Source organism: Betta splendens, chromosome 6 (assembly GCF_900634795.4).
Source record: "Betta splendens chromosome 6, fBetSpl5.4, whole genome shotgun sequence".
In the NCBI taxonomy this organism is placed as follows: Eukaryota; Metazoa; Chordata; class Actinopteri; order Anabantiformes; family Osphronemidae; genus Betta; species Betta splendens.
The window spans coordinates 11,634,251-11,650,157 of NC_040886.2; the positions used below are offsets into that span (position 1 = coordinate 11,634,251).

General features: G+C 47.8%; 1 protein-coding gene across 2 annotated transcripts in view; it reads right to left on the reverse strand.

The window, feature by feature from the left end:
• The window catches only part of sema4ba (sema domain, immunoglobulin domain (Ig), transmembrane domain (TM) and short cytoplasmic domain, (semaphorin) 4Ba), a 29,993-nt gene extending 14,471 nt beyond the window's left edge, over positions 1–15,522 (reverse strand). The window contains exon 1 of one of the 2 annotated variants that reach the window (XM_029154874.3): positions 15,301–15,522. The gene's annotated coding sequence lies outside the window, so the exon portion shown is untranslated. Of the gene's footprint in view, positions 1–10,632; positions 10,996–15,300 lie in introns of those variants that run through there. The other variant, XM_029154873.3, reaches the window with a different exon arrangement.
• Between the last annotated feature and the right edge of the window lie 385 nt (positions 15,523–15,907).

The following is a 15,907-nucleotide window of genomic DNA, read 5'->3' on the forward strand; positions in this document are numbered from 1 at the left end:
TTCTGTTCCTCCCTGGTTGAACCTGAACAGAGTTTAAAAGTGATTTGTATTCGTTTTAATGCCTGACGCCTGATAAAATATTTTTATTCCCGTTGCTCCCAGATGCCCCTCGCTCTCCCTGCTCCCAGGAATTTATGGGATTTAAATTGTCCTAAACCAAAGTAAATTACTTAAATATTTGAACAGGCTGTTTAGCACTTATTAAATCACGGGCAAATCCTTTATTAACAACGTCTGCAACAAATAAAGAACAAAAACAGAAAGTAAAGGAAAACACTATACTAGTAACAGAATGATGCTGATCAGCAGAACACAGTGAGAAACTCAATACAGGCGTCACCGTTACAACTGCATGTGTTCCGTTAGAATTTCCAGGTTCTTAATAAATGTAGCTGCGGGTGATTCGGTTTCCTGGGAAGTACTGCAATCAATAGCAAACGGAAGCTATTCCTGGTTACTATCACAGCGCTCCTGACACTTAGTCAATAAGTCTGACGCGTGCTGCAAACACAGACGTTTCCAAATCTGAGCCGGGTAGATGACATTCGGAGGAGCAGGAAGTTCACGATAAGGACTAGTAAACAAGACGCAGAGACGGAGAAACAACCTGAAACCTGCTGATGACAGATAACGTCTAGGGAAAAGGCACACGTGGCCTTTGTCTTTAATGTAAGCAGCTTGAAACAGTGCGTTCCAGTAAATGACTTATAAAATGAAATAAAGGAATAAGATTTATCATTCACTTCCTCATCAATGTTGTCCAGGAAGGAAAAGTAGTCCCGACTGTGTGCACGTGGAAGGATCTGGACCTACAGCAGCAGCAATGATCACGATGACAAAAGCAGACGAGGATGTGAGAGGCTTCAGCTTGTTAAAGTCCAGGCCGAGCTGCAGTGTGACGCTTCGGACAATGCGCCCGCCCGCAGACTAATTGCTGTCAGTCGACTGTAACACGTAACAAACAAGGAGCTGGGCCGTATGCATCATTAGCACCCTTTGTGTGCAACAATTGGGAGTGAGACACCACTTGGCCAGCGAGCTGTGGGGCCGCCTGTAATTCTGGGGAGTGTGTGACGGCCAGGAAAAAAAGAGAAGGAGCCCACAGGCGTCGAGCCGAATGCAACTAAAGGACGCGGCGCGAGCGCGACTCAGCGTCAGAGAGGGAACAAGGGTCCCTCTAACAGCAGGGAAATCTATATGCAGCCCCGCACTCCACCGCTCGCTCCTGCATGATGCATCAACTGAATCATCCCTTTCACTCCCTGAACAGTGTGATAGTGTGTGGATGATGCGCCGGTGACGTTCTTTAAAAACTCAGACTCATTTTATATCGCCTCAGGCAGCAGCACCTTCGTGGGTTTGACACGTTGCATGTAAAACATTTTACCACAGGTTATAAACACTGACAGTCGACTGGCGTAAAATGACTTTTCCGTCTGAGAGTCTCTGTCTGTTTCTTCTTTAGCTGTTTGTGCCTGACGCAAAGAAACGTATGCATTTGGGTGACGAATGCGTCACAAAGATGAAGGCTATAATGCCACTGTTTGAGCCCATTGTCCACATATAAAATAGCAACATAAACATGCATGCTGTGGAAATAAGCGTCTGAGTTGAGGGGAGGACCGTTAAACGAAGCAGCGAGGAGCTCTGCTGGGAATAATGAGCAAATTCCAAAGAGGGGGACGATTTAAGTCATTAACATGTGGCTGTAATAATCGTAAAAGCCCTGTAACACACTCAACCTGCAATGTCAAGTATTTACTATTTAAACCTCTCTAATAAAAAACGTAATCACACTTCACATAAATGTAAGGACGCCATGTTTTCTCCAGGGTCGAGCTTCTGCTGAGTGTGTTAAAAAAGAGGAAGCGTGTTCAGTGTTTAACCCGGGAGGGGAAACCCGCCCGTCTTTACCAGCCAGTTCCCCGCAACGCGGCTAAAACTATCAATAGGCGGTAAATCCCCCGGATGGAAACGACCAACGCCAGCGCTATTTATAGACACCCCCCACGTTATTAATAGCAATAACGTGCACACTGCTGGAACAGGTGCTACCACTGTTAGCGCTGAGTGGGAGAGGTCAAGGCTGGTGGACCTGGACAGCGTTGACTGATAAATATGACCTGCTGGCTCGTCTGTCACCTCAGGACGCACACACACACACACACACACACACACACACACACACACACACACACACACACACACACACACACACACACACACACACACACACACACACACACACACTAACAACCTGCGTCCCACCCCTCAGACAGCCCCCGGGGTCACACACTCCCAGATGTGGCCTTCGGCTTGTGATCAGCCCACTGTGGGACGCATTAAGGAACAGATGTGACATGTGGAAGCTCATCTGTCGGAGGAGGCTGTAATGGAGGCGCACGCCTTCACGTATGGCCAGAGCGGCTGATTCACTGGGTGCAGTGTTGACACAGCTCAACCGACCGACTGCCTCCCTGGTTGTTTCACAACTGCTGTACTTAACCGGCTCCTAATCTCTCTGACAATAAACACCTCACATACGGAGTTTACATATCAGGTCAAAGTTCCCCGTGACGAGTCGGTCTTATGGGAACTGTAACCTAATGATGAACACTTCCTGTTGTAATAAAAGAAGGTGACACAAGTCACGAGTTCCTACTGTAGATGTTGGGAAGTCACAAAGTCGATGCTGAATTCACGGACAGCCAGCACAAGCTAGCCGTGTTCCCCAGTCGATGGAAACTGGGAAACGTGCATCGCTGATTAGGTGACTGTGGAGTGGAGACGGACTACTTTCTCATTCCTACTCAACCCACTTAGGTCCCAGATCCAGCTAGGAGTAATTAATGGCTCATTCATCCCTGAGTGAACCGTACACTAGTAATTATGACCATATGCTATTCCAAAGACTTTTAATTGCCTAATTAAAATCTTATTAAACTATTGAACAGAGATAGGCGACATTCTGAACTCAAGGTTCAAGGGAGTTAAATTCATCAAGCCTGCTATTCCTCTGAGGCCTCTGACACCAAGTCAGAGGTTGGGAATTTTATCACAAGCCCCGACTTCCTGAAGCATTCCAAATGTGAAGTTATCAGGCGTTAAGGACGTATTGATAGATTACGGTAATATATGGCTGTGAAAGTGGATGAACATATTTCATCACCTCTGTCTTTGAAAACTATACAAGTGCCTCAATCAGGCCGGTCTCAGAAGTGAAAATATTTGAAATGATATTCCATTTCATTCCGTTTCCCCCTCTGTGCACATTTCCATAACAGATGTGGAGCCAGCAGAAGCAGCTTGCAGATGAAATGTAAAATAGCAGCGCTAGGGCCTGCTATCGCTATCAGGGCCAGAGTGGGTGAAAGAGGAGCAGCGGGGGCTCTGTGACAGACAGCGGCGCGCAATAATCCACTAAATGGGAAAAACGGGACAAAAGGAAGCAAATGGAAGTCAAAAGACACGTTATTCTAATACTGATCCCCTTATCGCCCTCTAATTTCAATATTACTACTTGTATTGGGGTGGAAATCCACTGAGATGAGCTAATTTCATCAGACGTCATTGAGATCTTTATAGCCCTCATTATAACTCTCATTTGCCTCTTGGCTTTTTGCCCTTTGTTTCCTGGTTTCTGACGGCGCATGAATCTGGATTCAGACTGTGTGACCTGTAAACACGACAAATACTGGAAGACTGTAACTTTAGTACTTCCCCCCACACTCTATTCAGTTTTTAACAATTCTGCGTAAGCCGATCCACTTTTTGGAAGCCGGCTGCCCTGCTGAACCTGAAGTGGCCTATTTCTTCCCCACAGTGTCTTTACTCTTTGCTGAGGAAAGGAAATTTCCATGTGACACATCAACGTAGCCCATTCTAGCCATGCATCAGTGCAAATTTCCGTATTGTGTGTTGTTGTTCTGCCCTAATTCTTGGTTCATTTTCATTTTACTTTGCACCCAGACATATATGAATTTAACAAGAGTGAACTGGATTTCACCGTAATAACATACGTCTTCTGCTGATGCCACAGTAAAATATAATATAATTTGCTATAATGATATAATTTCTAGTGTCTCCCTGTCTTTGTAGATTTCTGCCCACCCAGCCTTCGGGCTGTACCCTTCCAGTTTACAGTTTCTGGCCCAGTCAACCTAGTTCTGTGTGTTTCTGTCTGCTATAGCTCTTTTAACTATAACGCTTTACTTAATGTGTAAACTGAAGTTCTGTCTTCTATTTTTTTCTAAATTTAACCAAGAAGTAGACATAATCATGCTGTATTTTAAACAAACACATTGTGAAGTGTTTTTCCTGCTACTATGACCATGAGTGGAAACTTGAAGAAGGGCTTTTAGTCTCACTTACAGCACAGCACTCCCACGATTCTTAGCCCAGTGAGCAGATTGGAGCAGTCGACGAAAGTGTGACTATTCGGACCAGTGCAACAAAAAGCAACAAACGCGCATAAAGGACCAAGAATAATATCTATATACTGCATTATACAGTAGCGTTCGGTGCATGCAGTACAGTAGGTCTAGCTACTGGTGCACGTCTGCTGAACACAGGTGAGAAGCCGCTCCAGCCCTGGCTGCTGTAAGTAGGTCAGGCCTGTTAAAACACTCACTCCTGCTCTGAATGCCTACACTTGTTTGCCATAAAACTCTGTCTGTATTTACTGGAGTGAAATACTGACCGTGACAGGGCGACTGCTGATAACAGGCCTCGGCTTCAGGTGCCTTATCTCACCTGCTCTTGTTTACCTTCACGGACTCGATTTGTTGTAACAGATAAGACGATACGTGCCCACAGAAAGGTTCCGAATAGAAACGCGTGAATGTTTGATTCATGGAAATAATATACAAAGATTTTCACATAATTATATTTGGGAACATCACTAATTATTCAGAAAGCGTTTGACCGCTCAATCACCAACATTGGGCTGAAACATTTACTGATTCGACTGCTGAAGTGCAGGGTGAGAGGCTGGAGACAAAGCGATGTGGCTGTTGGCCCTTGATGTCCACAGCAAGGAGCTGCACGCATTCCAGTAGCTTAGAGGCTTACACAGGCGCTCAGGCTACAGGCCACTGGGCAGAGGGCTCAACACATCCATCACTGTGTGAGACCGATAAAGGGCTCAGAACGCCCAAGTCTTCACATGTCCATCATGACCCACGCCACAAAGCCACTGTGATCCACCAAGCACAGCATATAGAGCACATACACATATTTAGCCTCTTTGACATGAAACCCTGGCAAAAATGCACAATATGGCGAGTAGCTTACATGATGCTGATGCGTTCGACCACCTCTCAAAAGTGCTTCAATTGTACCACAGTAAAACACAGGACTGGGTCGTTTTTGATTGTCAGACCCCCCCCCCAATAAAAAAAGCAGCCCAGCCTTGTCTCGTCTAAGCAGGTGTAATCAGGCTCATGCTCAGCCCTTCAATCAACTTATGCTCAACCTCTTTAAAATGACACCTGTGAGAACTGTTTAAAGATCTGTTGTGCAATTCTTCATTCACGACGCCTCCAGCTCAAGCAAAAGCAGAATCAGATGTGTTTGAAAAAAAAAAGAATAAATCACACAAACCGCACATTAATTGAATATAAACTGCAGATAAATGAATAGACCCGTTACAGATGTAGATGGCATGTAGTGCTCAAGTGTGTTAACAATAAAACTCTGGCTGTCTAACTCTGTGTAAATCAAGTTCATGAGCTGGAGTATACAAACAGTGAGGCAACAACTACAACACTCACACACTCGGTCCTTCGGCCGCTCGTCTCTGGCTTTAATCTCCAAAGCAGATACCACGCAAGTCTACGGCTCTTTATTTGAGGCCTTTATCTGCCAGACAGACTCCATTTAAATGTCTTTGTGCGAATCGTCTGTCCACTTTCTGTGGGGCCTGAGAGCGGGGGCGCCCCCCCCCCCCCATGCACTGACCTCACTTAGTCAGGATCAATAGCAAGTTGTGCATTCTTCACTCCAAGTTTTCAGGAGTCACTTAGGCTCTGGTATCCCAGTCATTCAAGCCACCCCACGACGCCGATATTTGGGTTGAATTCCAGTCATTGATATTCAAGAGCCCAGACGACCAGATGTGACCCGTGAGGGCAGCGTATCTGGTAAAGCATAGGGGCAGATTAGCTCCCGTCACTCAGCAGAAGCGCTGCGTGGGCCGCGCTAACGCAGCCGCGCTAGCGCTGTCGCTCAAGGCTGCGTCCGTCAAGCTAGCATCCCCCAGCTGAGGTCCAAGTTTGTATGTTTACACCTCACCGCCTTCGCTGCTCCCCTCTTTATTTAGCCTTTCAAAAGGCCGCATTGATCCAAACGCTAAACCATTTAACGGCTGACAGACTTCTCTTCACTAGACAAGCATAATAAGGGGATTAAAGGATCTATCAGGCGGCAGAGGTCAGCACGCTTGGCTACAGGTAGATGTCCCAACATTTATTAATCACATGGGAGACGGTGGAATGGTGTCACTTCCAGTTAAGTCAAACAAAATTACCGGTAACAGTTTTGCAATATTGCACAATATTTGTGTCACTTTTAATGCTTAATGTTTGTCACTAGCTGCATATGGTACAATATCAAACAAGCTTATAATTCTTGCAGCTCTTTGTTTGCAGTGAAAGCCCACACCAGCGTAGCTGTTGATCTGCCTGACACGTCCATGCGGCTGCTGGGCCCACACAGCTGGATGCGCGTAGGCAGGAGCTGATGTCATGGAGCGATGGAGGTGAAATGATCTGTTACCAGAAATGTGATATCACAGCATGTGACGTGTCCTCAGACGTCGTCACCTACTTTCACAACCCGGAGGCGCAGGGACGGTCTGCAACGCTGCAGTCACTGCACGCAGGTGCAAAGGTGAGTAATGACGGGTACATTATGACACAAGGGTCATGAATTAGCTTTTTAATTCAAATTCATATAACTACGCACATGTTAAAACACTGTATTAACAATAAGATGTGTATTCTGTGCTGGTGGAAACATTATCAGTTCTGTGCCTCCAAGACAGACCACAACCGAATTCATATTGGGGAGAAAAGGCATCAACAGTGTGAGTTCCTGTGAGCTTTAAACGACACCTGCATGCTAACCAGCCTCATCCCCTCCAGATGTCTGGAGGCCTCGCTAGACCCACAGCCAGCGCATCTATAACTGTCTGCTCAACGGCTCCGGCTGATCTGCCGGAAAGAAAGCAGCGATACGGGGGGATCTGACCCTGCAGCCACTCGCGCGGCACAAAAAGTGCTGAAGGAGGCCAGAAGACAGCTTGTTTGCCGTGTCTTAATATATCACGTCTCCAATCCAATCGGATGAATTATTCACACGGCGCTATCTACTGTGCCTCTCACCTAGAACATCTGCCCGGCCGGACGGCCTGTCTGCCAGGTCCGGCTTAGACTCCGCTCTGCCACAGGAAGCTTTTAGTCTGCTGCTGTCCTGTGGTCTCTGTTCCACTTAGCTCCCTTCCTCCATCTCCATTTCCATCGTCTCACACCGGGAGTCGCAGAGCATAAAGATTATATTACAATTTCCATAAAAGGAGCCTGAGTCTGTTTTTAAAAACAGCATCATTTTTGCTACAACTGCACGAATCGCTCGGCGGTCGGGCCCGAAGCGAACGCGCTGCCGGGGAGTGGCGTCCGACACCGAGAGGCGACCGAACTGGAATGACGAATGCACGCTGTCATAGGGACCCATGCAAATGCACAGATGAAAAATGGAGTGTGGATCCCAAAGCCTGTGCGCTCGAGTCACAGTGGGATTTATTTGGTGATGATTTTAGAATTTTTTGCAGGATTTTAGCAGAAAAGGGGCGTGTCTCGCGTTCCTTTTAAAAGGACGCGCCGCTCGTCTGCGATCGGCCAATTAGAGCGCTGCGATGGGAGAGCCGCGGCAGGAATGTGTGAAGGGGTCAGTAGCAGAGTAAAGGGCGCAACCTGCTACGCTGGGAGATATCGCATCGCGGCGGTGGGGGAGGCCCGGGCGGAGTCTGATTCCATTAATCAGACCTCCTCTCCTACTCGTGTCACCAAGGACACAAATATATAAGCAACTGTGTGACATGGTAGAGTTGGGCCTTAGCGCGCATAGCTCTGAGGATTAAAATAGACCCTTGTTATTACACGTGAAGAAGGAACAGGTGTGAGCTGAAGGATGATGGAAACGCACCAGCCCGTAGCAAACGCTGACATACCGAGACCAGACAATGCATCTTTGCACGTTTTTGGCTTCAAGGGGGTTAAAAGTCACATCTGAGGGTCTGTGAGACGATGGGATCTGGCCCGGTTCCACGTCCACAGTCATTTCCCACATCATGGCACAACACAAGACTGGAAATAAACAGAGGAACTTGCTGTGCTTTAGAATGGATGTTTGCAGAGTTCCCATCAGTGAGTACACAGTAATATGACTCCCTGAAGGCCTGCGCTTAACCTTTAGGTTACAAGTGGCCGGTCACTCCACCGTCCTCCCGCCTCTGCCTCATCTATTAACCCTTCCTCACTCAGTTTAGTTAAGAGAAAATGCCCAGCAACTTGTACGATACGCGCTCCTCACGCTCCAGAATTGACTCGTGTTCACCGTGCGACAAAAAAGCAGCTCTGTCACACACGCTCTGACAGGAATAGAGTCGCCCCGACTGTATAAACAGATGGAGAAGGATCAGGGCGGCCTAATGCTGAGAAAATGCCCCTGGGACATGCTGACAAAATGGAAGCATGTGCGTCGAGGGCCAGCGGAGGGGAGGACGCCGCGATGAGGCGCTCCGATGGGCTGTGATTTATTCCTTCTCCTCTGAACAGGTCTCGTTATGCGCGACAGGTCGCACGCCGCCACGAGCGGCTTTGCGGCGCGATTTGATCTTCCTGCTTGTGTTCCCTTCAGCCGTTCTGACGTAGAACGCGCCGATAACGCGGATTTTTTTTCCCCGTTTTGTTTATCTCGGAGACGTCCGGACCTATTGATATAACAGGCACCGCGCTCTACCAACGGGCCCAAGCCTCGCTGACAGCAGCGTACAGGCAGTTCATTGTGGAGGCCGCCGGGATCCAGAATGCAACTGCCAGCTGTTTTCTTTGTGGATCAAACCAAAAGAAAACAGCAGGCCAAGGTCAGCACAGACGGGCTCTTCTCCCGCAGCAGAGGGACGCATTTCCATACGCGAGGTCAGGAAACAAAACCTCTTTCTCTCTCCGACGGGAGAGAACACTCGATTATATTCCGCCCTCCCTCCGGATAATCAAGCAGCCCGAGGAATTCGTGAAAACTCCGGCTTGTTCCCGCTCCGCTGCTTGTTTGTTGATCGTTTGCAGATCCGCGCGTCTCGGTTGAAGGGGTCATCTCCCGGGTCAAGGTGCCCTGTTACATGCTACACGCGCAGGCGGGCGCAGTTGTGAGATGATAGCGAGGCGTCCCGAGGCGTCAGACATGTTGATTTTCCTCCCCTTCCCATCTGTGTGTTGCCTGCTACTTTATTTGGATGTGTGCGCCGAGCTCGTGTCTCAACATTCATCTGCTGAAGGGAGACGTTTATTGGCCTCACATTAAATCTGAGTTGAGGAGGAACAGCAGTTTTGAGGAATGACTCTTCTATCACACGCCTCAGACCAGAGCGGGACATTTATGCTGAAATATTAAAACCAGACTTTGCTGTATGTTTGGAAAAACGGCACATAATCTCATAATTTTGCTCAGACACAGTGGAGAGAATCGTAAGTAAAAGCAACCGAGACATAAATAAAAACCCTACATTGGCTTTTCCATTGACTACTGACAAACTTTTCCATTTATGGTTGGCGTTCGTTAACTACAACCCACAGATCTGACTATTTGGCGTCGGCCTTGACTGCGCTGCCAGCAGCGTGTGGGAGAGATTTGAATTTCACACGGTAACACCTGATGCTCCTGCGCACGCAAAACCCTCATTAATGATTTAACCGAGCTGCTTCTCAACTATCAGAATGAAGGCTTTGCTGCGATGTTGAGCTTCTCCCTCGCACCCGTCCGGCTTTGGGAGGACGTGCCGGTGCTGCCGCACGTGCGGTAACTCCGGTCTGTGGACAGACTCCTGCTCCTGTTTGTCTTTGCTGCTCACACAAGTCAACAAGCTTTAAATGTGAACACACCCAGCTAAATGTCTGTGTTTCCAAAGAAAATAAGTGCAGAACCAACATCCATCCCTTAATATATGGCTTGCTCCTGCACACACACACACACACACACACACACACACACACACACACACACACACACACACACACACACACACACACACACACACACACACACACACACACTGCAGCTTTAATGACCCCCCTGCCCTGCTATCACCTTGCCATAAAGACCCACTCAAGGGGGCAAAGGGCTGTTTGTAGCGCGCTCACACCCACCCTCCCCTTTAAAAAGAGAAACCAACAACACACCCCAGGCAGACGCCGACATAAAAGTTGATCATTCCCTAACAGTGTAATGACAGGTTGGGCTGGCATCACTTCAATAGGTAACTAGATCTGCAGCGTACACACATTAATGATTCATGGAGCCATGGCACTACACAGTTAATGAACACAAGGCTATAATCTCCATAACAGCAGTACTTACGCTCTGTCCCACTCAGGCGTGAAACAAAAACTTCCCTCGCGTCTAAAAAAAGCTCCCCTTCAAGCGACACCAACTGATTCCTGCTCGTATGAAGCGTCAGGAGCGAATCCGCAGAAACTGCGTGGTGGAAGGCGGTGGCAGCTGACAGCTCCCAGCTCACGGGTCCGCGCTCTCTCTCTCTGCCTCCGACACGGCGTCGTACTACAGCCTGCCTCCTGCCTCTGGCCAACTCCTCCCCATCACACTCAGAGGAGAGGGAGGGAGGTCTACACACTCACTCCTTGTGTTCTCTGCAAACCTGCCTCCTCCTGTAGCTCTCTGACTATCCATTGCTCGGAAATGACTCCCACCTCTGTGGAAGTAACTCTGTTGGGACAAACAACCCACATGCAACTTAGCACGATGCGGCTGGATTCGTGTGAGCACTGACGTAGGCGGGTTTTGTGTTCCTTCGCTTCTCCGGGGGTTTGGTCCCCTCCTTATAGGCTCCAGATGTTTGCTCCCCTGCCAGCTGTGTGCACTCATAGAGCGACTGCCTTTAATGACGACAATCACCACCAACTTTGAGCTACTGGGAAATATAACAAATCTTTCTTCCACTGTACGACAAAGCTGTCGAGTTTTACCACAGGAAGGTCAAACAGCTCCTTAATGTAACCTGCATAAAAGTCTGTGCTTTCGACATAAGTTTGAACTATTTTGAACTGTAATTAGACTCTGAAGTGTTCTTTTCAGCTGTTAATTAGATATAATAAAATAATCATCAGCGCTGAGACTGTGCCGTTTAACACATTGTAACCTTCAGAAGCAAAAGTGTTTAAATGCATCACCGGGTTATTAAACGCTTCACGATGTGGTCGAAAGATTCCGTGCTTTATTTTCATATTGATTTTCATTACATTCATTTTTAAATCACACGCTCAGCCAACAATCTGATAACCTCACATTCCGGCCCGCGGTGCCGTTCCCACGTCGAGCGCGACATTCGTCTGCGCCGCATGCGAAGCGCTTGTCCGACCGCCGCCAAGTGAAACAGCGCTAAAATTAGCCACCGCATCGAAGCTAAAGATGTGCATTCATCAAACGAGCACCAAAAAGAAACCTAAAACCTGTGTAAGTAGTTCTAAAATAACACCGCCGGCCCTGGCAAGGACAAGGTTTTCAGGCCACGACACTGAAAGAACAACAGCAGTGTCTGAAACACAAAGTGAGACTGATTCTCCGAAGGCGCCGTTACAGGAGCTGAGGACCCCTGAAACACATACAGCTCCTGGAGCCTCCATATTAATCACAATATAAATATCTAAGATTATTAATAAATCGTCAGCGTGTCACGTGAAATGCATGTGAATGCAATTTGTAGGAGAGAAATGATTGGATTTTCTGACGAGGCGCCGGTGAATGTGCACCAAAGATTTCTCCTTGAAATGAAGAGCTTCCAACCAACTTCGCATGCCTCCTTCCAGGGTAAATAGAGAGAAGTGTAAGATAGCGGGGCGTTGAGATGGGGACGCCTGTTTCCAAAATAGCGCATGCTAATTATACACTTTAGGCAACTGCTAAGCAGCGAGACGCGGTGCCAAGCTTGAAGTGTCGGGATCCTGAATGTCAGCTGGTTGTTTCTGTGCAGAGTCGCGGGTCGAACTGGACGTCTTATTCACGGCCACAGCGCCGCTATGCTACGTAGCGGCAGCACGCTACCGCCACTAGCAAACAACCCCACCGAACACGGGGCCTCTGACGGCTCGTATCAGGCCGAGACACAACGACGTGGACACTCGTTTATTAATAAATGCTCACAGCATCATGAGCCTGAAGAATTCAACGCGATCGTCCCCCGCGGAGCCAGCGGAGGTGCTGGCAGGTCAGTGCACATATGTGAATAATGGAATTACAGCGTGCGATAAGCTCTGGCGCTAATGGAACACGCTAGCAGATAGCGCCAGGCTACTTAGAGGCCCCGAAGCCGACAGAAGCAGCGACCGCAGGCAGCAAAAGCGTCTTTTAACACACAATTATACTTCAATTTCTTTCCTATTCAGTGCTGAATAGATCGTGTGTCTGTCTTTAGAGACTCGTGTCAGGATGATTGGGAAATTGGGGACGACGAGTCAATCAGAACGCAATTGCATCACCTGAGTCAAGTGATATGACTGACGGTAAACTAAGTGTTGCCTCATAGCATGTGATCGCGATCACACTCTTTATCTCGAGGTTTGTCTGTCTGGAAAAGACGGACGTGATGGCTCAGGATGACACATCCACCGCCGCAGATACGGTAGCGCTCCAGCAGAGAGTAAGTGGAACCGGTGCCCTGTGGCAGGAAGGTGATGCCAGTGTGTGTGTGTGTGTGTGTGTGTGTGTGTGTGTGTGTGTGTGTGTGTGTGTGTGTGTGTGTGAGTGTGAGTGTGCGTGTGTGTGTTTCCAGGCCTCTACGTGACTCACCCTGCTCTTTTCATTACACTGCTGCATACGTGCCCTTTTTTTCTCCGCGTCACCATTTGATTGATTAGTCACCAGGCTGAAAGCGCTGACGGACTTCCCAGTGTTACCAGTCACAAGTGCACCAGATCATCGTGGCATGTGTAACACTCATCACGCACGCTGCCAGGTGCTTGTTTTTCCACACAGCCCCAGTTTTCTCTCTGGTCGGTTTTTACGGTCAAACAATTTACTGGATTCACAACTTGCCAAACCAGAGTCTGTGGCTCTGCGCCAAAGCAAGTGAGCCCTGGTGGAAATCAGCAGACGAAGCAGGAGGAACAGCTCGGATGCTCCTCAGGTGGCCCACTGTGTCCGTGGCAGCGGATCCTGATTTTCCAGCTCGCGCCTCCCTCCTCCACACCGAATACAGTAACAACCACACCGTTAACAACCATCATGGGGCAAAATCAACCAACACGTTTTCCCCTTCTCACGGCCCAGCATTAGTTTATGTAGACAACAATATCTCTGCCTTCCTCAAAGCTCAGATTAACATGGAAATACGACCTTTTTAATCTTGTACAGTTTCTATGAGAGATTTTTCTATAGCATTTACATTGAAAACCCCCCAATCCACCAAAACACGTTTAGTCTTTGATTATTTTGTGTGTCTTAATATTTGCTGTCACAGAAAAGTACATTTCTCTGCATGACAATCTTTCAAATGCCAAGGAAACCGCCCAGTCAGCTACTCCACATAAAAAAAACATCTTTCCTAGTAACACACAACGTTGTGTGTATTTTTGTACGAACAAGAAAAGCTTGAAACGTTTCCTCGAGAAACTCAGAATCTCAATTACTTAAAATAATTGCCGATGCTAATTATCTGCCTCCAGCGTTGTTTAAACTTTACATTTAGATAACGTTTCAATCAAGTTTTTACCACATCTAATAATAGTAATAACATTGGGCAAGTTAGTTGACTGACGGTAACTCAGAGTTTAGACATGAAGACAGACGATCAGAGCCGTCGTTCTGCGTCACCGGCGTTCGTCCCTTCACTCTGTCAGTTAATAACGATGGGGGACGTTTACTTTCAGTTTCATGTGTTCGGGAACTACGTGCTGCGACCACATAACCCAGTTTTCAAATGCAGAAGATGAATGGCCTCAAGGATCATGTCTCTGTGACCAATTACGATCACTGTAAACACGGCTCATTCCCCATAGGAAAATCATAACATAAGCCTAAAAGTACCACATGGTTTCCCTTGACTTGATCTAAGCAAGGACCCTTTTCCAGAGTATAGCCTGGTCCCAAAGGGCTTATGAGAAATGATTAAGAGATGTGTTACTTCATCAGGTGAAATTGTATACTCCTCTGAGTACTCTAATGTGGTGAGACAAAAGAAAGAGGAAGATGAGTGATGACTCAAACACAGGGAAAATCCTGAGGATGAATAAGTCATAAGACCATCTACATGTGGGGCAGACGATACATGAAATATTAACTTAGCATCTGATATAGTGCAGGAGTTAAGTTAATTTACGACCCTGCAGGCGCTGCAGTCCTGTGGTGGACTGGATGCATCGCTGTGCTGTTGAACCACGATAAAGCGCTTGATGAAGCGTCTGTGTGACGCCCTCTAAAAGCACGGGTCATGTGTGAACCAGTGGAGTCTGCATGCAGATGAGGCCGGCTGCTCGACTGCCCTCGCACACGCCCAGATGTTACAGAGCAAGCCATAGATTGACGGAAGCAAACCACATAATCCATGTTAAGAATAAGCAAAAAATAAACAAATCAACAAGTACTGCACAAGTGATGACCTCATCCTTGAATCTAAGTTGGGGGTGAAAAAAGGAAACTCGCGGTGGTGACTAATAAAATATGCAGAGGAGATGAGAAATGACTTCACACCAGAGGTGAGTCGAGCTTTTCCACGACACATGCTGATTTACCACTGAGCCAGCACTGGGGATCTATCACATCTTTACCATGGAAACCAACGCCACATTAGAGTACATGCACACACACACATACACACACCGAGAAAACATTTTCTACGCTATCCAGCTTTCAGGCGACAAGAAGCTCTCAACAGCCGGACCAATTTACTCAGCCGCTAACTGGACACTCAGTCAACCTTGTGTCTATCACTCCCTCCCTCTCTCCCCCGCTCTCTAGTCTCTTTTCTCCCTCTTTGGACAATCCATTTCTTTTGTCGGCAGCCAGAAAAATTACCTTCTATCAGCAGGGAACAAGGTCTTGCGGTGCTCAGTGGGAGAGGCTCGGTCGGTCGAGCGGTGACAGAGGGAGAGGAGCTCTGCAGGGATCCCAGGAGATACTCAGGGATGCAGCTGAACCGGCACCGCTCGCACGCATCCAGCCACCACTACCACCAGCAGGAGCAGCAGCAGCGGCGGCGGCGGCAGCAAATCGGAAGGGGAGGGGAAAAATATATAAAAAAAAGGCAGGAGAGGGGGGTTGCTCTATCAGCAGCAAGAACATTACATCATAGGCTGCCTCTGTTGAAGGGTGGGAGCGCAGCGCGCGGAGGAAGGGAGGTGCTCCTCGTAGCAGCGCGCTCGCTGTCACAGCGAAGCTTTTTTCAGTGCAAGCACAAATCCAAATGCAATATTTATGATTTGGCAGCTGTAAAATGCCTTCAGTGGTTAGAGACAGACCTATGCAATAAGTAGATCAGCTGCCCTTAATTGTGCACCATCACTGTCAGAGTGAATATAATATGAAGGCTGTAATGTGGCTCACCCCTCTGGGGCAAAGACTGTGTGTGAGTGTGTGTGTGTGCGCGTGTGTGTGTGTGTGTGTGTGTGTGTGTGTGTGTGTG